This window comes from Scyliorhinus torazame, chromosome 16, assembly GCF_047496885.1.
Source record: "Scyliorhinus torazame isolate Kashiwa2021f chromosome 16, sScyTor2.1, whole genome shotgun sequence".
Classification (NCBI taxonomy): domain Eukaryota; kingdom Metazoa; phylum Chordata; class Chondrichthyes; order Carcharhiniformes; family Scyliorhinidae; genus Scyliorhinus; species Scyliorhinus torazame.
Window position 1 is genome coordinate 3,590,962 of NC_092722.1, and position 23,466 is coordinate 3,614,427.

Below are 23,466 nucleotides of genomic sequence, written 5' to 3' on the forward strand. Positions count from 1 at the left end.
ACTACACTTTCAGACCAGCGCTCTGGGCAAATGAAGATTAGTCAATCTGACAACCAGGAGAGATGAACTTCTGAACAAGTATGATAAACGATGAAGACTTTTGACACTTCAAAAGGCCTCCGTCAATCGAAGCTCACGCTGGATTCATTCTGGTTTTGTACATGCTTAGTGTCAGCGGAAACTAGAAGGTGTTTTAGCCAACAAGAGAGGAACAGAATTTCAAATGCTGCCATTCTATTCACAGTAAAAATTGCAGAAAGAACGAAAGAGTTGTCTATCAATGAAATCCAGCAACTTACTTCCCCTGAACCTTGTGGCATCTCCTCTGGACCCGTCATTAAACCTGCATCATGACGAGCTAGCTATTTATTCACATTTTCACTCAGCGAAGCCCGTGTCTGATCTGCATGAAATCTACAGTATTTTCTCACAATCACAAGCAGAGCTGAAATGAGCCACGCCATGTACCAGCGACAATAGTGTTGCTAAGCAATGGCCAATAAGGTTTGTTGGCTTGACTGCAGTATTAAATACAAACGGTACAGAGTAGTAGCAGTAAACCTCAGCCACCATCATTAATGCCACCTCAAAGAAATCGACACCCTCACACTAACATGTTTAACAATAGCAGTGCTGGCAGTTTTAGGGTAGATGTAAAAGCAATGGGGGACGCCATAAAAACGCCATCAATTAGGGGGAGGAGAATCAATCAGTTACACCATCCTTGTATCGACTGTCTGCTTTAGAACGAGAACCAATTAATTTAGCTATTACATGATCAGTATTGACGTGTCCTGACCAAGCTCACAATAGGGACTATTGGTCACATTATTGATATTATATAAACGGTTACCTCGTTCACAAAAAATAACAACAATGTCAATATTCAGTTCCTAAACTCTTAAAGGGAAAACTGACATCTTGCTTACAGCCAATTTTATGCCAACACGTTTCAGGGGAAATGGACCCAATGTCACCAGCAGCCTTTTGCACTCCGCTGTTGTCAAAGGGATAGAAAATAAAAACAGAAAGTTCTGGACATACTCGGCAGGTCTGGTGCCATCTGTGGAGCGATAGTCAGGAGTTATCAAGTCCAATGTGATTTCGTCAACACTGGAGAGTTATACATACCCGACTTGGAACATTAACCGTTTCTCGGTCCAGCCTGGCCAAGAGGAAGGCTAGTTCTGGAACACGGGTCAATGCAGCCGGACACAGAGTACTTTCAGCACTTTCACTTTTTATTTCAGATTTTGACCAATTCACTAATGCAGAAGTTGTGTGTATAACCCGCTCCCCTCATCTCCCAACACCGCCACAGCTTAGGGGTGGCACAGTGGTTAGCATTGCCGCCTCACGATGCCGAGCACCCGGGTTTGATCCCGGACACTGTCCGTGTGGAGTTTTTACATTCTCCCCGCGTTTGCGTGGGTCTCCGGGTAGGTGGATTGACTATGCTAAATTGCCCCTTAACTGGAAAAATACCACCCCCACTGCTGGTCTAACATCCAGTACTGGACACGCTCTGCAGTCCGGTCACATCCAGTTGTGTTGGACAAGTAAGAAACCAATCAGAGGAGACGCTACAAATATCCCCATCCTCAATGATGGGGGAGCCCAGCACCTCAGAGTAAATGATACAACGGAAGCATTCGCATCTGTTACAACGGAAGCATTCGCATCGGTTATGAGGCCTCGCGGGATTTACCAGCCTCGAAAGATCTTATGAGATCATGGAGGTCAGGATTCAGATTTGCATATTCACGTGAGCAGTTAGTTTTCACAACCGTGGACCAGGCCTATCGGCACATGAGGGGGTCCCTGAGGCGATCGGGAGCCCCTGGGTGGTCGGGCTCTGGGCAGGGTGATACCCTGCCACCCCGATGCCACCCAGGCACTGTTGCACTGCTAGCCTGGCACCCTTGCAGTGCCACCCAGGTGCCAACTTGGCAGTGCCAGGATGCCCAGGTGAGACTGCCAGGGTGCCAGTGCCCAGGTGGAATCATGTCTGCACAGGAGACCGGGCCTGGGTTGCCCTGCCCTTAACGAGGTGGAGGCAGACCCCCCGAATTGGGGCATTCGTGGTGGGGAGCAGTGTCTAGAGGAGGGTCTTACATTGGCGAGTGGAGCTGGTTAGTGCAGGAAACAGGACTAAGTATGGCCTCGGTTGGGGGGGGGTGGGGGGGGGGGGGGGGGGGGGGGTGTTCGTCTCGGAGGCCCAGAAATGAAGCAGAGTCCCATTTAATAGCGGGGTCGTTCCTGGTGTTCCCAGCGCCGGGAAACACCTGGTTAAATATGCTCGACACAGGACTCGGTTTCATTTCTGTGATTTCTGTGAACCCGTAGGTTCTTTAAAGAAGAAAAATTGAGGAACAAAGTCACAGGGACCACTAATTAGTTTTAACAACAAGAAGCAAAACATTAAACACAAAAAGCTTAATTATGATCCCCTCTGTTTCACAAGCAGCTTTCTAAAGACATACTTTCAAAAATAATGCTTTCCCCAAGTTGTATTAAAAAATTCACCCCTGGTTTTCAAAACTTCTCTTTCAAACAAAGCTTGCAGTCCACTTTTAACAAGGAATCCAGTCTCCAGGTTTCACTCCACATCTGGATTTAGTTCTCTTGACTGTAGCACTTCGCATTTGTTTTAATTATAGATTCCCAGACTGCATCGATGGCACCAAACTTTTTGATTTACCTCTGAAGTCTGCTTTCTTGCATTAAATCTGGTGACTGCAGCTGTCCCCTTCAACTCTATGGTGCAGCACAGTAGCATAGTGGTTAGCACTGTTGCTTCACAGCTCCAGGGTCCCAGGTTCGATTCCCGGCTTGGGTCACTGTCTGTGCGGATTCTGCACGTCCTCCCCGTGTCTGCGTGGGTTTCCTCTGGGTGCTCCGGTTTCCTCCCACAGTCCAAAGACGTGCAGGTTAGGTGGATTGGCCATGCTAAATTGTCCCTTAGTGACCAAAAAAGGTAAAGTGGGGTTACTGGGTTACAGGGATAGGGTAGAGGTGGGCTGGAGTAGGGTGCTGTTTCCAAGGGTCAGTGCAGAGTCGATGGGCCAAATGGCCTCCTTATGCACTGTAAATTCTATGATTTTATGAACTCAGAACATGCTGTTCTATTTTGGGAAGATCGCGCACAAAGTCCTTTCTGCCGCCTGTTTCCCGGCACTCACCATGCCAAGAAACACATTCAACCCGTCTCGCGCTGAACAAGGGGCCTAAACAGGGAACGCACAGCCGAGGTGGCACATAGCCCCGTTTTTTACAATGGGGAGCTCTACTCGGCGGAACTCGGCGCGAGGTCGGGAACGCCATTTCAAAATCCCCGCCCTTCCCCCCCATCCCCTCAGCCTGAGAGCAACATGGGTGGGTCCCCTGCTGCACCCCCACTCCCCACACTGGGCAGCCCCTGCCTGATTGAATGCATAAATAATGCCAGCTTGGCATCTTGGCAGTGCCAGCCTGGCACCCAGGTGGTGCCAGGGCACCACCCCGCCCAAAGAGCATGCAGCTGGGGGCCTCCGATCCCCTGGTTCCGTTTATGGGGACCAGGTTATTTTTTCAAAAAATATACTATATTCATAAAATCTATCATAAACATTACAGAACATTTTGAATTGTCTTGACTGTACATTTCCATCAGTTACACATTCCCTTGACTTTCTTCCATTCAATTTTGATAACATTACACATATACCCCTCTTTACATTATAATTCCTTCTGAAATATTTACATTGTCATGTCAGGTTTCTTTTATACATTGGAGTGACCGAGGGGGGGTTTACACCGTTACCCGCCCCTCGGTGTACATTTGCTGGAAAGACCTTACACAGTGGTCTTTCCCCATTGCGCCTTGGCGTCAGCTGCCCCAAGCATGAGTGCGTCCCTCAGTACGTAGTCCTGGACCTTGGAATGTGCCAGTCTGCAACACTCGGTCGAGGACAATTCTTTGCACTGGAACATCAGCAAGTTTCGGGCAGACCAAAGAGCGTCTTTCACCGAGTTGATGACCTTCCAGCAGCAGTTGGATGTTTGTCTCGGTGTCCCCCCCTGGAAACAGTCCGTAGAGCACAGAGTCCTGTGTCACAGATCTGTTCGGGATGAACCTTGACAAATACCACTGCATCTCTCTCCAGACCTTCTTTGCAAAGGCACATTCCACAAGGAGGTGTGTGACCATCTCATTTCCCCCACAGCCACTCCGAGGGCAGCGTGCATTGGCGCTGAGCCTTCGGGTGTGCATGAAGAATCTGACAGGGAGGGCCTTTCTCACCACCAGCCAAGCTAGGTCTTGGTGCTTGTTTGAAAGTTCTGGTGATGAGGCGTTCTGCCAGATGACTCTGGCAGTCTGCTCAGGGAACCATCCAACGTCCTCCACGGTCTGACCACTGCTTCATTGCCTTGTGGTCAAAGGTGTTTCTCTTCAAAAACTTTTCCATGAAGGACAGGTGGTACGGCACGGTCCAACTACTTGGAGCGTTCCGCGGCAATGAGGCCAGGCCCATCCTTCGTAACACCGGGGACAGGTAGAACCTCAGTATGTAGTGACACTTGGTGTTTGCATACTGGGGGTCCACACACAGCTTGATGCAGCTGGACACAAAGGTGGCCAACAGGATGAGGGAGGCGTTGGGCACGTTCCGCCCTCCCTTCTCCAGAGGTTTGTACATGGTGTCCCTTCGGACACGGTCCATCTTGGATCGCCAGATGAATTTGAAGATGGCCCGGGTGACTGATGTGGCGTAGGGTCGGGTTATGGGCCAGACCTTCGCCACATGCAGTAGCACCGAGAGTACCTCACACCTGATGACCAGGGGTTTGCCCGCAATGGAGAGGGAGCGTTGCTCCCACCAGCCCAGTTTCTGCCTTATCTTTGCTATGCGCTCCTCCCAGCTTTTGGTTTGTGGAGACCAGTGCTGAAAGGTGGCCATCAGGATGAGGGAGACGTTAGGTACGTTTTTCCAGTACCAAACGGCACTCGCCTGAGGTCCGAGGCGAACGGATTAAATCCCAGAGCCTCAGGTACCTTGGGAATCAGCACATTAGAGTAATGCTTACTGCCTCGCTCCAATATGTAGATTTGCCAAAAACTGACCCCACCCATTGTTTGCAGAGCATCAGAGAACAGTGTCTGACGCCGAAACTACCAGCGGTGCTAAGTTTGTACCATGTGAAACCAGACATGTCAGCATGGTCAAGTCTATTGTCAAACGGGCAGATTGTGATCAGTGTGGACTCGATTGTGTTGGGTAGCAATCAGCAACTGTGATCCATGTTACCACCAACTGCAAGGAAGAAGCGAGATTTGTAAAAACTGCAACATGAAGGCCAATTCTGGTCAGCTGCTGCATTTCACAGAATCACGGAATCCCTACAGTGAAGGAGGCCATTCGGCCCATCGAGTCTGCACCGACCCTTGGAAAGAGCACCCGACCCAGGCCCTCCCCGTAAACTTGGACACGAAGAGAAGAAAGAATCCAACAATACGTGCCCACCACTTTATGTCCTTTTTCAACCTGGCTTAGGATCCAATTTAATAGTCCACTGATGGTGGGAACTTGCAAGATTTGCATTTGCTGGCTGTGCCTTGTAATAATACAAGTTTTATGAGGCTACTAAATAGAACCTTTACCGCCTGCTGCAATTTACAAAAGACAAATGTCGGTTTCCACTTGGAGCCGATTCGAAGCTGCACGGAATTTATATTTGCGATCATGTTAAACTTGTCTCAAACTTGGCTCGACGCTCGAATGTAATTGAAGTGAACTGTGCACAGTCTGGTCTCCACTTAACGGAAAGCATACAGAGGTACAACTGAAAGCCTCAAAAACAAGACTTACCAGATAGATTTCCGAGAGGTTCTAACAATCAAAAACTAGACTGAATACATTGGGTCTCTTCTCATTATAAAAGACACGAGAGGGGTCTTCAAGATAATGGGTGCGATGCTGCAGAATGATTTGTCAGTGTGGCGGCGAGTTTCCCGGCGCTCGGCCGGCAACACAATTCAACGTCAATTGGTCCACTTAACGAGGCCTCACTGGCTTCTCACTGCAAATGAAGGCTCTCCAGCTGATTCGCCGGGACCGCGCTCGCCAGCCCCCCGCTAACAAGGTCGAGCAGCAGTTAAACAGCCAACCCCAGTCATCTCACAACAATGGCGCCCAGGAGACTGGCCCCAAGATTCGGGGATGCAGGTCTGGAGAGGCCGCTGGACGCAGTGGAGGCCAGGAGGAATGTCCTGTCCCCCCCCCCACCAGAGGGTCCCGGAGGGTCAGTCACAGGGCAGCCAGTGCCACCTGGGACAAGGTGGCGGCGACTGTGAGCCATGCGACCCCCAACCACCCCCTCTCCCTTCAACACTCCCCAACCCTTCACTCACACTCCCTCCACCACTGAACCCCGCATGCAGCCAACGAAGCCTTCTCGGTGTCTCCTCTGAAAAAAGCTCTCCCACAATCGCCGGGAGAGTGCCCGACTGGCAGTGGGATGCTGGACTTAATCCTCACCCCCTTCGAAGGGCAGGCAAGGACAGGGCGGTCACCAGCGCAGATACTGCAGAAGTTAGAAACCACCCGGAGCGGTGTCCCATCCCCGGGTGTTTGGGTGAGGGCCGCCGCGGGGGGGGGGGGGGGGGGGGGGGGGGGGGGGCCCCGTGGGGGGGGGGGGGGGGCGCCGCGGGGGGGGGGGGGGGGCGCCGCGGGGGGGGCGGTGGGCCGCCGCGGGGGGGGGGCGGGGTGGGCCGCCGCGGGGGGCCGTCGCGGGGGGGGGGCTGTCGCGGGGGGGGGCCGCCGCGGGGGGGGGGGGTGGGCCGCCGCGGATGCGGTGTTGCCTCCCGCAGTGTCCAGGCATCAAGGTGTGATTGGGATGCTGGACAATGACTCCCAGATGCTACGTGGCCCGCCCACCCACGGGAACGCACTTGGGCCATTTGAAATGCTCACTTAACCACGATTACCAATTCCTCATTGGCACTAGCCTTCAGCCGCACGGCCAGAGACCTCGGCAGTCGGTGGGGGTTACGGGTGGTCGGTGGGGCAGACAGGCAGGGACAAGGGTTGCTCCCTGAACGGGTACACACGATCCAGGGGTTGGCATGGTGGTGCCGTGCGCAGTTGCCACCTTAAGCACCTCCTGGGTGGGAATGTTGCCCCCCTCAGCACCTCCTAGGTGAGGCTGTAGCAAAGGTTACAGACTGCCTCAAATATAGACCAGTCTGATAAATGTCTTCTTTATGGGACGGACTATGCGGATCCTCGGAATCCTTGCGAAGACTGGCCAAGGCTGTACAACTGAGCAATTCCTTCCCCCTCTTTGAACGCAGCCCCCTTGAAGATGAAAGAAAAGACCCATTAGCCTTTCAGTTTTGTATTGGTTTAGTGGTTTTGGGTGATTTACGCACTCGGACACAGAAGACTCTGTGCTCCTCCAGCCCCTGGTTTAATCACCATTTCGAAAATATTTGGTTTTATCTTTCTTGGGACTGAAGTGACGGCCTCACACTTGTACACAATGGACTCCGCTTGCTAGAGTTTAGACTGCTCATTTAACAGTGAGCAGCTATTAAGCGTGCTTTGCAAAACCCAAATTTGGATTGATAATAATTGCAAATTCTTAGGAATGCATTGGGTTGTGTGTCCCGGGCACTGTATCGTCTGCTCCTGGTGGCGATGAGCTTACAGTCAGGGGTGAGGTTAAGAGCGAGGGAGGGGCGACCTCAAGGGTCACGAGGCTACACGCGAAGCAAAACCCAAGTTTGGATTGGTAAGCTAATAAAAGCAAATTCTTAGGAATGCATTGGGTCGGTTTGATTGAATCACAGGATTTGATTTCACCCTGTTGCGCCAGAACACAACGTGACACTGCGATGGGGTGTGAACAGGTAATCTCCATCTCGGCCATGATGCTTCCCAACTAACAATCAAAATTAGTTTAGCAAGTCTTTTCTAACAGCCGAGAGAGAATTAACAAGTTTAAAAAAAATAAAAAGCAAGATTTGAAGATTCAATGCGTCTTGGGTTTTTGCATCAATACGCTGAGCACAACGCAACCCAGTTCCAGCTAATTCTGGGAACAGCCTAGATTTAACAGTTACCTCTAGTGTTACATATTGGCTGCAAAACCTCCTTTGTAACCTTCACTGGTATTGCAACATGGTCTGGTAAAACCCGCGGCGTCGTGGTTTGTCATTGGACTAGCGACACCCAGGAGCACTCGGGGGGCGGGCGGGTTCGAATCCCATAGTGAAATTTGAATTCAATAAACATCTGGAATTAAACAAGTTTGTCAAGGCAGGAAATCTGCCGTCCTTAGTTGGACAAGTCGACCCGTGACTCCAGATCCACAGCTCCACTCTTCAATCACCCCTGAAATGGCCCAGTATTCAGTTCAAGAGATGGGCGACAAATGCTGGCCCATCCAGCAACACCCACATCCCATAAAAACGACTGCACCGAGTCTGAACCGGTCAGGGTACAGAGTGGTGATGATACATTGCTGACTACTTCAAAGCTCAGCCTTTCCCTCGCCCTGTATTTGATAAGCTTTCAAACACAAAGTTTGCCATCAATCTAGCATCACATTCTGATTTGTCTCACCTTCCCTCCCACACTCTCCCTTTGAAAATATTTAAATGTCCTCCCTTAGCCTTGCACAGAGAGTTAAACATCAACAGCAATAATTCTCAACGTGCAGCATTCAAACTGGAAAGGCAAGACAGGTTTGGCAGGAGATGGAAAGCCAGGAACCAACATCAGTTTACTGATAAACCCCATTAAACGGTAGCTGTCTGAAGGTTTTCGAAAAAGCATTTCATCAATCCGTTTGGCCGACAAATGCATTTGTAAAAGGTTTCATGGCATCTTCTGCACAGCCGATAAATGGGGTTAATGTATCAACCGATGCATTTTATATGGGAGCTGGGATGGAGCTGACATTTTAACTAGACGACTCCGAAAGCCTTGGATTCCTAACCAGCTATTTGTCAATGCTGGATCAGTGTCACAGTTTCAGAATGAGCCAGAGGAGAACGTGTGTGATGTGTGTGATTGAAGGTCACGGCAAATGCAGGATCACAGAAAATACAATTCAGAAAAGAAAAAGATCACGTTAAATACTACAAGCAGCAGAATCCACTTCTTCAAATCTATACCCAGTGCTTCAGGGCCGATCTGAAGCTACAGTCAGCGTAAAATTGGCCCTACATATATACTCACTGTATATAATATATATGCAAAATCTCAAAGGGCTTTCGCACAATTAACTGCTGCAGTTTCAAACAATCTTACAAAACAGGAGAGCAGTCAGTCATTCATGATTCTCCTCGGAAATCTTTAGCCAATGAGTTTCAGACCTTGCAAATTTCTCCTTCTCAGATATCCCATTCCCTTCAGATTCTGCGTGAAAACACTCCGGGAGGCTACATTTCAATAGCAGCATCTACTGAAGGCCTTGAACATTTCCATAAAGAATAGGACGACAGTCAGGCAATTATTCTCCAGGTGCAGATCCAAATAGAAGTCACCTGCAGGTATCAGGGGCGGGATTCTCCGACCCCCCGTCGGATCGGAGAATCCGGGGTGGGGGGGCGGAGCGAATCCTGCCCCGCCGGTCAGGTATTCTCCGGCGCCGGTTTTCAGGCGGGAGCGGGGTTCACGCCATGCCGGTCAAGGGCCGTTGGCAGCGGCCCCCCGGCAATTCTCTGGGCCGAGCGGCCATCCGTTTTTGGCCAGTCCCACTGGCATGGGTTACGCGTGGTCCCACATGGCGGGACCTGGCAGATAAGTCGGCTGGGGCGGTCCTCGAGAGGGCATGGGGGGGATCCGACTCCGGGGGGGCCCCCCACGGTGGGCTGGCCTGCGGCCATGGCCCACTGATCTGCGGGTGGGCATGTTCCATGGGGGCACTCCCTTCTGCGGCAGCCCCTGTAGAGCTCCGCCATGGCGGGTGTGAAGAAGAGAACCCCCTGCGCATGGGCCAAAATACGGGGGCCGGTCTGCGCATGCGCGAACTCGCGCAGCCCCTTCGCCGCCGGTCGGAGCGGTGCCAACACCTCCGGCGTCCCCTGTCCATATCTGATCTCCGTCCCCTGTCCATATCTGATCTCCATACCATACTTTTCCCCACAAGGGGGGGCTCACCATAGACTGCTTGCAGCACAGGAGGCTGCTATTCAGCCCATTGTATCCATGTCTGCAAGGGCAGCTCAGCTTAGCCCATTCCCTTCCTTTCCCCCTAGCCAGACAAATGTCTCTTCCACATAAATGCCAGGATTGAACCGGTTTCCACACCACGCTCAGGCAGTGCATTCCAGATCCTAAACACTCGCTGCATCAAAAGGTTTTCCTTCGCCCCCACAACCCAAAGATGTGCAGGCTAGGTGGATTGACCACGCTAAATTGCCCCTTAATTGGAAGAAACAGAATTGGGTACTCTAAATTTATAGAAAAAGAAAGATTTTCCTTCACATTTTTGCCAATCACTCTAAATCTGTGCTCTCTAGCTCTCGATCCTTCAACCAATGAGAATAGTTACTCCCAATCTACTCTGTCTAGACCCCCAATGATTTTGGAATACCTCAAGCAAATCTCGTCTCAACCTCCTCTTCTGTCAGGTGCACAGCCCCGGCTTTTCCAATCTATCCTCATAATCGCAGTCTCTCCTGCCCGGAACTATTGTTGGGAACCTTTTCTGCACCATATCCAATTCCTTCATATGCTTCCTAAAGTGTGGTGTCCAGGACTGGGTCCAGTACTCCAGTTGACATTGACAATAAAAACAAATATACAAGTTCTTCATAACGTCTTCTTTTTTTTAATAAATAAGAGTACCCAATTATTGTTTTCCCCCAATTAAGGGGCAATTTAGCATGGTCAATCCACCTAACCTGCACATCTTTGGGTTGTGGGGGTAATACCCACGCAAACATGGGAAGAATGTGCAAACTCCACACGGACAGTGACCCAGAGCCGGGATCAAACCTGGGACCTCGGCTCCGTGAGGCAGCAGTGCTAATGACTGTGCCACCCCGGATCCCAGTTTTTAAACCACTTTCTCAACCGGTCCTGCCACCTTTGATGATTTGTGCACGTATACCCCCAAATTCCTCTGCTCCGGCACCCCCATTGTACCTTTATTTTATATTTGCTTCTCCGCATTCATCTGACCAAAATGAATCACTGCTCACTTCTTGGAATTAAAATGTCATCTGTCACATGTTCCACCAGCCCATGTCCTCGTCAGTCAATCTCTATTTTCCTCACAGGTTAAAATACTTAAAGTGCTGTGTCATCTGCAAAGTTTGAAATTGCACTCAACACACCCACGTTTCAGATATAATCGAGAAAAGCAGTTCTTCGTGGAACCCCAGTAATGACCTTCCTCCAATCAAACACTATTAACCGCTACTGTCCCACTTCCCGTCATTCATATCCACGTTGCTACTGTCCCTTTTCTTCCATCTGGCTGACAAGCCTGTTGTGTGGCACTTTATTAAATGCCTTTTGGAAGTCAAACATAAACCACATTACCGCCATTAACCTTTTTTGGAACCTCACCAAAAAACTGAATTTAGGCTAGTTAATCACCATTTACCTTTAATAAACTCATGCTGGCTTTCCTTAACTGATCAACATTTGTCCCAGTGACTGTTCACTTTGTCCCAGATCGTCATTTCGAAAAGCTTTTTCACCGCGGAGATTGAACTGACTGGGCCTGTAGTTGCTGAGCTTATTCTCCAGCCCTTTAACCCTTTTTGAACAACATTTGCAATTGCCCAGGCCTCTGGCATCACCCCGGTACTGAAGACGATTGTGGTCAATGTTCCTGGCAATTTCCACACTCCGTAACCTCGGGCTATTTATCCTTGTTAAGTAAAGCCAACCTAATATCCAGCTCATGAAGAGTCTCAAGTAACGCCTCCTCCTCCTTCACTAGGACTATGCAGCATCTGCCTCCTTGGATAGATTGGCCATGTCCCAGCCTCCATGCATAAATCTCCTCTCCGGTTCCCAAAGGCCCTCCCCACCTTGTCACCAGCCTTTTTATTATTCCGATGCCTATAAAATACTTTTGGATTCTCTTTTACATTAGCTGGCAATCTTTTCTCCTACTTCATTTCTCACTCTGTATTCACCAGACACGGGATCAAAAGGTGAGAGTCTTGCCTGATAAAGACGACAAACTGTAACCTGCTGGTGCAGAGTTTGGGCGGGCGTCTTGGCTGGAGCTTCGGGAAATCAGCACCGCTCATGAGTCCATGGTGCCCGTCTCTGAGCCGGTATCACACTGGGCAGAGCGGTTACCACACACCGAGTGTAATCTGGGCGACTGGATGTATTTTTCAAATGGGGCAATGCTACAAATTGCTCCTTGAGCTGCTCCACAACTACGCACGCACACAAAAATAACATTGCCTTTCAAACAGAATGGCTGGTTTAGCACAGTGGGCTAAACAGCTGACTTGTAATGCAGAACAAGGCCAGCAGTGCGGGTTCAATTCCTGTACCAGCCTCCCCGGACAGGTGCTGGAATGTGGCGACTAGGGGCTTTTCACAGTAACTTCATTTGAAGCCTACTTGTGACAATAAGCGATTTTCATTTAGTTTCATTTTCAGAATGTTCTGGTAACCTCTTTGTGGTGATGTGCATCAATGAAAATACATGTAGGCCAGCTAGACACTAGAGGGAGCACCAGTGACATCACACACACTCAACCAATGGATCAGTTAGATGGGGCATGACCAATGGACATTCACAATACACAAGGAGGTGACATGACCACAGGGGGGCATTACACCAACCCATATATAAAGGACACCACACACATGATCTGCCAGTGAGTAGAGACACAGGGTTGATTCAATATTACACCCACCACGTGGATTGCAGCAACTGGTTAGTCAGTCTGGGTAGCTATAGTAGGATTAGCAGTAGTGTCAAACCAGAGTAATAGAAGTGTAAATAGTTTAATAAACGTGTTGAAGTTATCTCCACGTCTGAACCTTCCTTTGTCAAGTGCACCACAAGGAAGCTGCTTATGTTACACCTACAACATAACAAATCACTCTTTACCCAGTTGGTGGTGAGAATGTGGAACTCGCAACCACAAGGAGTGGTTTGAGGTGAACAGATGTAATTAATGGCAAAGCAGGATAAACACAGGAGGGGGAAAAGGAACAGAAATGCGTGCGGATGGGGTGAGGTGAAGGAGGGGGTGGTGAGAATAGTGTGGTGGATGAACATCAGCATCGATCAGTTAGAACGCCCGGTTTCGGTGTAGTAGATTCGGCGTAGCCGCAGCACTGTCTAGCTGGAGGTTTCGGTGTAGTAGATTCGGCGTAGCCGCAGCACTGCCTAGCTGGATGTTTCGGTGTAGTAGATTCGGCGTAGCCGCAGCACTGCCTAGCTGGATGTTTCGGTGTAGTAGATTCGGCGTAGCCGCAGCACTGTCTAGCTGGAGGTTTCGGTGTAGTAGATTCGGCGTAGCCGCAGCACTGTCTAGCTGGATGTTTCGGTGTAGTAGATTCGGCGTAGCCGCAGCACTGCCTAGCTGGAGGTTTCGGTGTAGTAGATTCGGCGTAGCCGCAGCACTGTCTAGCTGGAGGTTTCGGTGTAGTAGATTCGGCGTAGCCGCAGCACTGCCTAGCTGGAGGTTTCGGTGTAGTAGATTCGGCGTAGCCACAGCACTGTCTAGCTGGAGGTTTCGGTGTAGTAGATTCGGCGTAGCCGCAGCACTGCCTAGCTGGAGGTTTCGGTGTAGTAGATTCGGCGTAGCCGCAGCACTGTCCAGCTGGATGTTTCGGTGTAGTAGATTCGGCGTAGCCGCAGCACTGTCCAGCTGGATGTTTCGGTGTAGTAGATTCGGCGTAGCCGCAGCACTGTCTAGCTGGAGGTTTCGGTGTAGTAGATTCGGCGTAGCCGCAGCACTGTCTAGCTGGAGGTTTCGGTGTAGTAGATTCGGCGTAGCCGCAGCACTGTCTAGCTGGAGGTTTCGGTGTAGTAGATTCGGCGTAGCCGCAGCACTGTCTAGCTGGATGTTTCGGTGTAGTAGATTCGGCGTAGCCGCAGCACTGCCTAGCTGGAGGTTTCGGTGTAGTAGATTCGGCGTAGCCGCAGCACTGTCCAGCTGGATGTTTCGGTGTAGTAGATTCGGCGTAGCCGCAGCACTGTCTAGCTGGAGGTTTCGGTGTAGTAGATTCGGCGTAGCCGCAGCACTGTCTAGCTGGAGGTTTCGGTGTAGTAGATTCGGCGTAGCCGCAGCACTGGATTCCCAGTCAGTTAAATAGCTCATGTCAAAATCTCAAATGGATCATGATTTTAACTTTGCTACCTAGTTCACAGAGGGCAGGAACTGGTTCCCGATTAGGCTTCTCACAAGCTGATTCAGAGACAGTAGTCAGAAAGCTGTGTGTGGCCAGGGTCTCGCACTGTCCTGTTAAACTAGAGAAGAACAGAGGCAGCAGGGAGTCTGAAACTAGAGTGTTTAACATAGAAACAGGATGTTCGGCCTAACTGATCTACGCTGATGTTTATTCCATAAAACCATAAGATAGAGGAGCAGAATTAGGTTATTTGGCCCATTCGATCACGACTGATCTGTTCCCCATCCCCACTCGCTTGCCTTCTCCCCAGAACCCCTGATCTTAATGAAGAAATCCCCTTATTAAATTAGACAGTTATATGGGAAAGCGGTGTATAGAGGGATATGGCCAAATGTGGGCAATTGAGACTAGCTTAGTCTGAAACTAGGCGCAAGGACAAGTTGGGCCGAAGGGCCTGTTTCCATTCTGTAAACATCTATCATTTCTAATCAAGCACAAATTATCCACCACACTGATCTGACCCTATCAGCACGTCGGTCTGTTCCCTTCTTCCTCGTGTGGTTTAATTCCCATTACCTTTAATAGAGCTGTGAAACCATATTGGGGATTAATCCATTCCGATGCCCAAATTTCCCCTTCTGTTAAAGATCCTCTTGACCTTTCAACACCCTTTGGATGTTCTTCATTATCCAACTAAGCACAGACACCATTATCAGCAAGAGTATCTCTCAGCCCTCGTGTGCAGACATACCCTGATGCAGAGGGAAGGTCAGCGTTGGCAATAGCGAATAATTCAAATCAACAATAGCTAATTCCCACTGAAGGAATGGGCAGTACAGTGACACTCTGTGGCTTTCCAACATCAGTGTATTTTTAAGCTTCTACAAATCTTGCTTTCCAAAAGGCATTTCCTCATTTTCCCCGTTTAATAAATCACTGATCGTTGCTCGTCTCTACTCTTTCAATAAGGCTTTCGGGTAGCACAAGGATTTGGAAAACTGTGTTTCCAGCTATCTCCACTCCCCTGAGTACATCTCCCCCGCCCCCTCCTCCTCCCCCTCAACCACATTCCACATCAATTTGTTCCCTCACTTTTTTTTTGCTGCAGGAGATTGGCGAGGTCAGGTCAGCCCGTTTGCCTGGCTGCACTCTCCGTAACATCAACAAACCACGCCACGGCACAACGGCACAGAGAGGGGGTTGCCGAGAGGGCAGCCTGTCTGCATCTTGGTCACTGGGTCCTGTCGCCAGTCACTAGATGTCTGTCATGTTTAACCCTTTAAGCTGACACCAAGACAAACATACTTTCAACATATTATTCATACTAATAACAGAGTAACACAAAATCGAACACAGACTAAAGAGTGGCACCCAGACTATGATATTTGTCAAACAAATGATCTAATGTGGAGGTTATACATTATTTAGATAAATATATTTAACTATTCTGGAACATGCTAATCTGGGAAATCAGCACCTTAAAAACAAAGTAGAAGGATTCTTCACATCTCCCCAGACTTCATAAATATTTCAAAAGACTTGCGAAGAAGTGCACCATGTTTGCCCACATCAAATGTGACCATGGGCAAGGAGGAGGCCTATTCACCTTGCTGCCTGTCCCCATTTGAAGAGAGCATCTTTTGTTAGCGAGCCCCCCCCCCCCCCTCCTCCACATAAACAAAACACTGTATTGAGAAAGATCAGGTCAATCCCATTATTTGAAAGGCTAAATAAATAGCGGGTCTCACATTGCTGCACAGCCTCAATTAAACCGAAACGATCACCCCATTTCCCAGCTGCTTTTCAATCCCAAGAGCAAGAGGTTTGTGCGGTGGGGGAGGGAGAGATGGGGAGGGCTGGTGGGGAATCCACATGCCTCATTTGAATTCTCCATGCCTTTGAGGCACTGCATATATAATAGCCGGGTGGTAGAATGTTCCCCAATTGAGGCACAGCACAGATATTCATTGACATACAGAAGGCATACAAGGAAGTGGCTGGTGAAATGAACAGTAAAACTCTGCACGGCATGTTATTGTAAGCAAGGACGGATTTATTATTTTTAAAAATAAGCTCGTTTGCTCGAGTTTTCTTTTAAAATTAGAAGCAGATTTAGCTCAAATCTAATCAGAGTTTGATGAAAGAAAAAATTCTATTCCCACTTGTTTACCTTTCAGTTATGTGCATTCTTTGTTGTTTATTGATTTAGTATTTCCCAGCACAATAGCAGGCCATTCAGCCAGAGTGTTGGCCCTGAGGAGAGGTGGATTGGCAGAGCAATGAGCTGGGGGGGGGGGGGGGGGAGTTGCTCTCGCAGAGTGCTGGCATGGACACAACAGGCAGAGTGGCCTCCCTTTGTGCCATCAGCATTCTAACATCCTCTGGCTGTTCCGACATCGAAGCTTGGCTGATGACTCAATGATCAGTGCGCGATGGTACCAACATTCCCAAAATTCCGATCAATGTCGAGCTGGCCGAGTTCATCTACAAGTCGAGACAGAGAGACAGAGGGGAAGAGACAGAGGCAGAGACAAGGCTGTGGTTCATTCCAGGCTGACGGTTCAGCGCAGTACAGAAGGAGTGCTGCACTGCCCGAGATATCCTCTTCCTGAGGATGAAATGGAGTGGCCCGCCTGCGGTGATTACGTGGGACTGTTCTGAAAATCAGGGGCGGAGTTAGCTCGAACGTCCTGGCCAACCTTAACAAACATCACTGGGAGCAGATTATCACATTACCGCATCGAGTGTTGATCTTGCTGTGCAGGCATTGTACATGTTGTGTTGCCCTATTATGTATTTTCTTTTTTTCCCTTTTCTTCTCATGTACTTAATGATCTGTTGAGCAGCTCGCAGAAAAATACTTTTCACTGTACCTCGGTACACGTGACAATAAACAAATCCAATCCAATCCAATCCACTTCCGACATTACAACAGTGGCTGCACTTCCAAAGAACCCTATTGGCTATAACCCGAGGTTCTGACAGGAAGTACAGAAATGCAAGATCTTTCTTTATTGGGGTCAGTCACCCCGTCACTATAAAGTAATGAGGTCACATACAACAGCACCACGTCAGAGTCAAAATCAGCTGGGATTGGATTGGTTCACAGAAAGTTGGAGACATCACAATTCCCCGTCCAATTTCAACTTCCTTCCTGTACCGCTCAAGATGGAGAACTTTGCAGAGCGAGAATGGAGAAAGTCAGTTTTTTTTTAAAAAATTAGAGCACCCAATTCATTTTTTCCAATTAAGGGGCAATTTAGCGCGGCCAATCCACCTACCCTGCACGTCTTTGGCTTGTGGGGGCGAAACCCACGCAAACACGGGGAGAATGTGCAAACTCCACACGGACAGTGACCCAGGGCCGGGATTCGAACCTGGGACCTCGGTGCCGCGAGGCAACAATGCTAACCACTGCACCGTCGTGCTGCCCTGAGAAAGTCAGTTTTAATTAAACGTTGGGGTGGCAGGGGGAAGATTAATGGGTTTCACGTTTATTTAAAGCTCTCTAATATTTTACAGATGAAAATATTAAATTCAGGAAGCGATTGGCTTTCAAACCTCATCCAGAAAATACACAAACCCGAGCTACACATGAAGGTACGAACAGAAAGACCCCACTGCTCTCTCCCATCTGTCTCACAAAACGGGTCACTTGTACAATTCATTAGAAACTCCCCACCCCACCCTAAAACCTTGCAATCTCCGGGCATTGGCAAAGAAAATTCAAAACCTAGATTAATTAGTTGGGGAACTTAACCTTTCACATGACGGGGACCAGTGGGGAGGACGCAAACACGGGGAGAATGTGCAAACTCCACACAGACCGTGACCCAGGGCCGGGATCGAACCTGGGACCTCGGCGCCACAGGCAGTAGTGCTAGCCACCGTGCTGCCCCGGAACACACAACATTTTGTGGAGATTAACTTGTCGCTCGAGGTGGTGCTCGATTAAAAACAAGAAGAAATCTGTTGTCCCGTCTTGTTAATTCACAAAGCAACATTAATAGTGAGGGATGAGGCCCATCATTTTCCACACAAGGCCTCAGGCTGACCCAGAGTCTAAGGGTTTTTCAGCACAGAGGTCCTTCGGCGTGTGTTGGTCATCAAGCAGCCATCTATTATTTTCCAGCATTTGGTCCGTTGCCTTGTACGCGATGGTGGTTCAAGTGCTCATCTAAATGTTTGTGTAGAATTCGATGGAAGAGACAGAGGAACCCACGGTAGGGTAGGAGCGAATAAAGGTTTATTACAGTCTACACAAACACAAAGCCACAACTCCTCTCTCCGAAGGCCACCATCCCCGACCTACACCCATGTTGGAGGTCCCCCCTAGCAAAGGGGAAACCCCGCCCCCAATTACCAGTGAAGTTGATACTCTTGGAATCGTATCGAGCACAGTCCTTGGCCCTAAGGGGGTGGTCAGAGTTTCTGAAATGCTGTCGCACTGTTTCAGACGGGGCGTTCCAGATCCCACCTCCTCTGGCTGAAAGAATATTAATGAACAGGGCGAGGAGGCACTTCTCCCACTTGAGGGTTAAATATTAAATCAAGGTCACAGCTGCATCCCATGGCGATTGTGTGCCAGGAGCAGGACTCAATGGGCGGGATTTTCCATTAGGCTGGGGAACTGGACATGGGCAGTTCCTGACCCAGCACAGCGGGCTTTAAGCATGGCCCACCAGAACTTGAAATATTCCGGCCAATGAAAGGGCATGGAGCAGGTTCAGTGGTGATCTATGCTGGAAAATGAGAGTGTGTGGGCAGCAGGGGAAAGCAGATACAGCTTTGAATGTGAATGGGCCCTCGGTAACGGAATACAGAATAAACACTCACCTTGGTCACTGCATCAAGTAACAGAATGTGAGAGGCGCTGGTGGAATATAGCCCAGCCTGAGTCAGCAGAGGGTAGGACAGATACTCAGGTGTGGGAGGAGCAAGTCCTTTCACACCGTGGTCTCCTATAGCTTTTGATCTTTTTTAAAAAAAAAAGATAGGCCAATTACACAGTAAAGCAATCTTGCTACAAAGCACCTTCCTTCTGCAAGTAAACGTCAGTAAAACTGATGAATGCAGATCGTATTACAGCTGGGTGCACTGCTCAGATCATCGCAACACCAAGCTGTAAAAGAGGTTGGTTAGGCCTGCTCCTGTCTTTTCATGTTTGACCATCTGTGGCACACAGTAATCCATCTGAATCTCAGCTTTAATCAAAGTCCGCTTAGTATTTAGTCGTACTCCTAATGACGGTCCAGTTCCAAGTTTCCTTTGGTTTCCGCTCGGGCCGGATTTGCTGCTCCCAAGTACCTCCTCCAAATGCCAGCTGGTCACCTGCACACTTGGAACGTTATTTTGGTTTCCTCCGGTTTCCTCCCACAAATCCCGAAAGACGTGCTTGTTAGGTGAACTGGGCATTCTGAATTCTCCCTCGGTGTACCCGAGCAGGTGCCGGAGTGTAGCGACTAGGGGCTTTTCACAACAACTTCATTGCAGTGTCAATGTAAGCCTGCTTGTGACTATTATTCAACAGTACGGGCACCAGAACCGAACTGGAGTTGGTCCATACACGTGAGTCACTGGGCAGCGACGAGAAGGAAATTTACAAACCAAATGGTTTTAATCGCTCCTCTCGCCAGAGATCGGACACCATTTCTCATTCTCACCAAGTCCAGCTAACTGACCAAAGATCACGGATCCATTTTCCTGGCCATTTTCACACCGCACTTCACATTTCCCTGAAACTGCCAAGTTCAGGCATTCCCACCTTCCCAGTGAGTAACTGGCTTGGATGATGGATGAACGGATTCGTAACCCAGTCGCCAATCAACACCTCTTTTGAATGTGGACTCCCCGTTAAGGGACAATCCAACGTTCCACTCGTTCACGTTGGTTATTAATTGGATTGTGAGGGGCGCTTATGTGGTTTCTAAAATTCACACTGATCAGCGGAAGGTAGGTGTTTCTCTATTCAGGGGATGGAGAGACAGACTGATTACATCAAACATAATCGCATCATGGAACAGTCCTGCATATATTATTGATGACTAATAAGATTAAAGACACTCCTTAAAATCTATCTGTCTGATCAAGCCTTTGGTCACCTTTCCTGCATTCTGCTTCTTTGATGCCAAAAGAAAAATAAAAGAGTCGTTTACAGCAGGAAATGAGGCCACTCGGCCCATTGAGTCCATGTTGACCCAACATGGAGCAAACACCAGCTCAGCCCCCATTGGCTTGAAGTCATCGTTTCTGCATCCACCATCCTGACAAGCAGAGGGTTCCAATCCAACCACCACCCTGACAGGCAGCGGGTTCCAATCCAACGACCACCCTGACAGGCAGCAGGTTCCAATCCAACAACCACCACCCTGACAGGCAGCAGGTTCCAATCCAACAACCACCCTGACAGGCAGCAGGTTCCAATCCAACAACCACCCTGACAGGCAGCGGGTCCCAACCCAACAACCACCCTGACAGGCAGCGGGTTCCAATCCAACAACCACCCTGACAGGCAGCGGGTTCCAATCCAACAACCACCCTGACAGGCAGCGGGTCCCAACCCAACAACCACCACCCTGACAGGCAGCAGGTTCCAACCCAACAACCACCACCCTGACAGGCAGCGGGTTCCAATCCAACAACCACCCTGACAGGCAGCGGGTCCCAACCCAACAACCACCACCCTGACAGGCAGCGGGTCCCAACCCAACAACCACCACCCTGACAGGCAGCGGGTCCCAACCCAACAACCACCACCCTGACAGGCAGCGGGTCCCAACCCAACAACCACCACCCTGACAGGCAGCGGGTTCCAACCCAACAACCACCACCCTGACAGGCAGCGGGTCCCAACCCAACAACCACCACCCTGACAGGCAGCGGGTCCCAACCCAACAACCACCACCCTGACAGGCAGCGGGTCCCAACCCAACAACCACCCTGACAGGCAGCGGGTTCCAACCCAACAACCACCACCCTGACAGGCAGCGGGTCCCAACCCAACAACCACCACCCTGACAGGCAGCGGGTCCCAACCCAACAACCACCCTGACAGGCAGCGGGTTCCAACCCAACAACCACCACCCTGACAGGCAGCGGGTCCCAACCCAACAACCACCACCCTGACAGGCAGCGGGTCCCAACCCAACAACCACCACCCTGACAGGCAGCGGGTCCCAACCCAACAACCACCCTGACAGGCAGCGGGTTCCAACCCAACAACCACCACCCTGACAGGCAGCGGGTCCCAACCCAACAACCACCACCCTGACAGGCAGCGGGTCCCAACCCAACAACCACCCTGACAGGCAGCGGGTCCCAACCCAACAACCACCCTGACAGGCAGCGGGTTCCAACCCAACAACCACCACCCTGACAGGCAGCAGGTTCCAATCCAACAACCACCCTGACAGGCAGCAGGTTCCAATCCAACAACCACCCTGACAGGCAGCGGGTCCCAACCCAACAACCACCACCCTGACAGGCAGCAGGTTCCAATCCAACAACCACCCTGACAGGCAGCAGGTTCCAATCCAACAACCACCCTGACAGGCAGCGGGTTCCAACCCAACAACCACCCTGACAGGCAGCGGGTTCCAATCCAACAACCACCACCCTGACAGGCAGCGGGTTCCAATCCAACAACCACTCTGACAGGCAGCAGGTTCCAATCCAACAACCACCACCCTGACAGGCAGCGGGTTCCAATCCAACAACCACCCTGACAGGCAGCGGGTTCCAATCCAACAACCACCCTGACAGGCAGCGGGTCCCAACCCAACAACCACCACCCTGACAGGCAGCGGGTCCCAACCCAACAACCACCCTGACAGGCAGCGGGTTCCAATCCAACAACCACCCTGACAGGCAGCGGGTCCCAACCCAACAACCACCCTGACAGGCAGCGGGTCCCAACCCAACAACCACCACCCTGACAGGCAGCAGGTTCCAATCCAACAACCACCACCCTGACAGGCAGCAGGTTCCAACCCAACAACCACCACCCTGACAGGCAGCAGGTTCCAATCCAACAACCACCACCCTGACAGGCAGCGGGTCCCAACCCAACAACCACCCTGACAGGCAGCAGGTTCCAATCCAAGCAAACAATGTTTATATTGATATCATTCATTAAACGCGGAGGTTTTACATCATTACGCATGCGATGGAAATGGAAGTTGTTGTGTGGCATATTGGCTTAGGCAGCCGACCAAGCTGGTGATGGTCAGTGTTGCAGAATTATTGACGCAGTATCATGTACAACATGGAACATTGGCATTTGGTGTTTCGGAATTCAGTTCAGACCTGGGTGTCAGCGCTTGCCTTTAGAGTCGGAGAGACTGCACCCGGGGCCTACACCATACGGAGGTGGCTTCACTTCGGTCTGTAGAAACTGGTGGGTGAAACTGTGCAGTGAGGCCCATTCCCCTTTCCAACCCCGGAGAGGGGGCAATTCACCCAGAAAATCATCCCATAACAAGTCATCATTCTGGGGCCAAATTCTGTCAGAAGCTTATTGGCACAAAAGGCTCATGAAATGAAAAAGTCTGGGGACCTGGGTTTGATGGTTAAATTTGAAATCAATAACAAACTGGAATTAAAAAATAAAAGTCTAATGATGTCCATGAAACCGTTGTCGATTGTCCTTTAAGGAAATGTGCCGTCCTTACCTGGTCAGGCCTACATGTGACTCAGCAAATGTGGTTGACTCACAGATGTCCTCAGTTCAAGATCAATTGGGGATGGGCAATAAAAGCGAAGCCCACATCCCATAGGTAAAATGTGCCGAATGGCTGTACTGTAACATTTCCACGATTGTATGAATGAATTAAAAGATTTAGGATTGGCTGCGATTGGCTCTGTGCCAATAGCACAATGCTTGCTGGTGACCAATAGCTACCTGGATCAGATACTGTCAGCACACAATGACCTGGAGCAGAATGGGTTGCTGCTGGTAGGATAGACGTGCCAGAGAAAGACTCCTGGAGGAAAGAGTGAACAATTTAACACAGACATCTTCACGGAGTGGTCTCCATAATGGGATAGTATCCAATAACAAATGTTTCCATTACTGTTCGGACCAGTGACAATTTTAGATCGCCAGGTTTCATCGCACATCGAAAAATATTACGCTTAC

At 50.0% G+C, this 23,466-nt stretch overlaps 1 protein-coding gene across 6 annotated transcripts in view; it reads right to left on the reverse strand.

Annotated features, from left to right (window-relative positions):
* Positions 1-23,466, reverse strand: part of LOC140392522 (polyhomeotic-like protein 2) — a 289,127-nt gene that overhangs the window by 172,844 nt on the left and 92,817 nt on the right. Inside the window, exon 1 of one of the 6 annotated variants that reach the window (XM_072477777.1) lies at positions 300-413. The exons of the other annotated variants lie outside the window; for them this stretch is intronic. The gene's annotated coding sequence lies outside the window, so the exon portion shown is untranslated. Of the gene's footprint in view, positions 1-299; positions 414-23,466 lie in introns of those variants that run through there. 6 annotated transcript variants of the gene reach the window in all.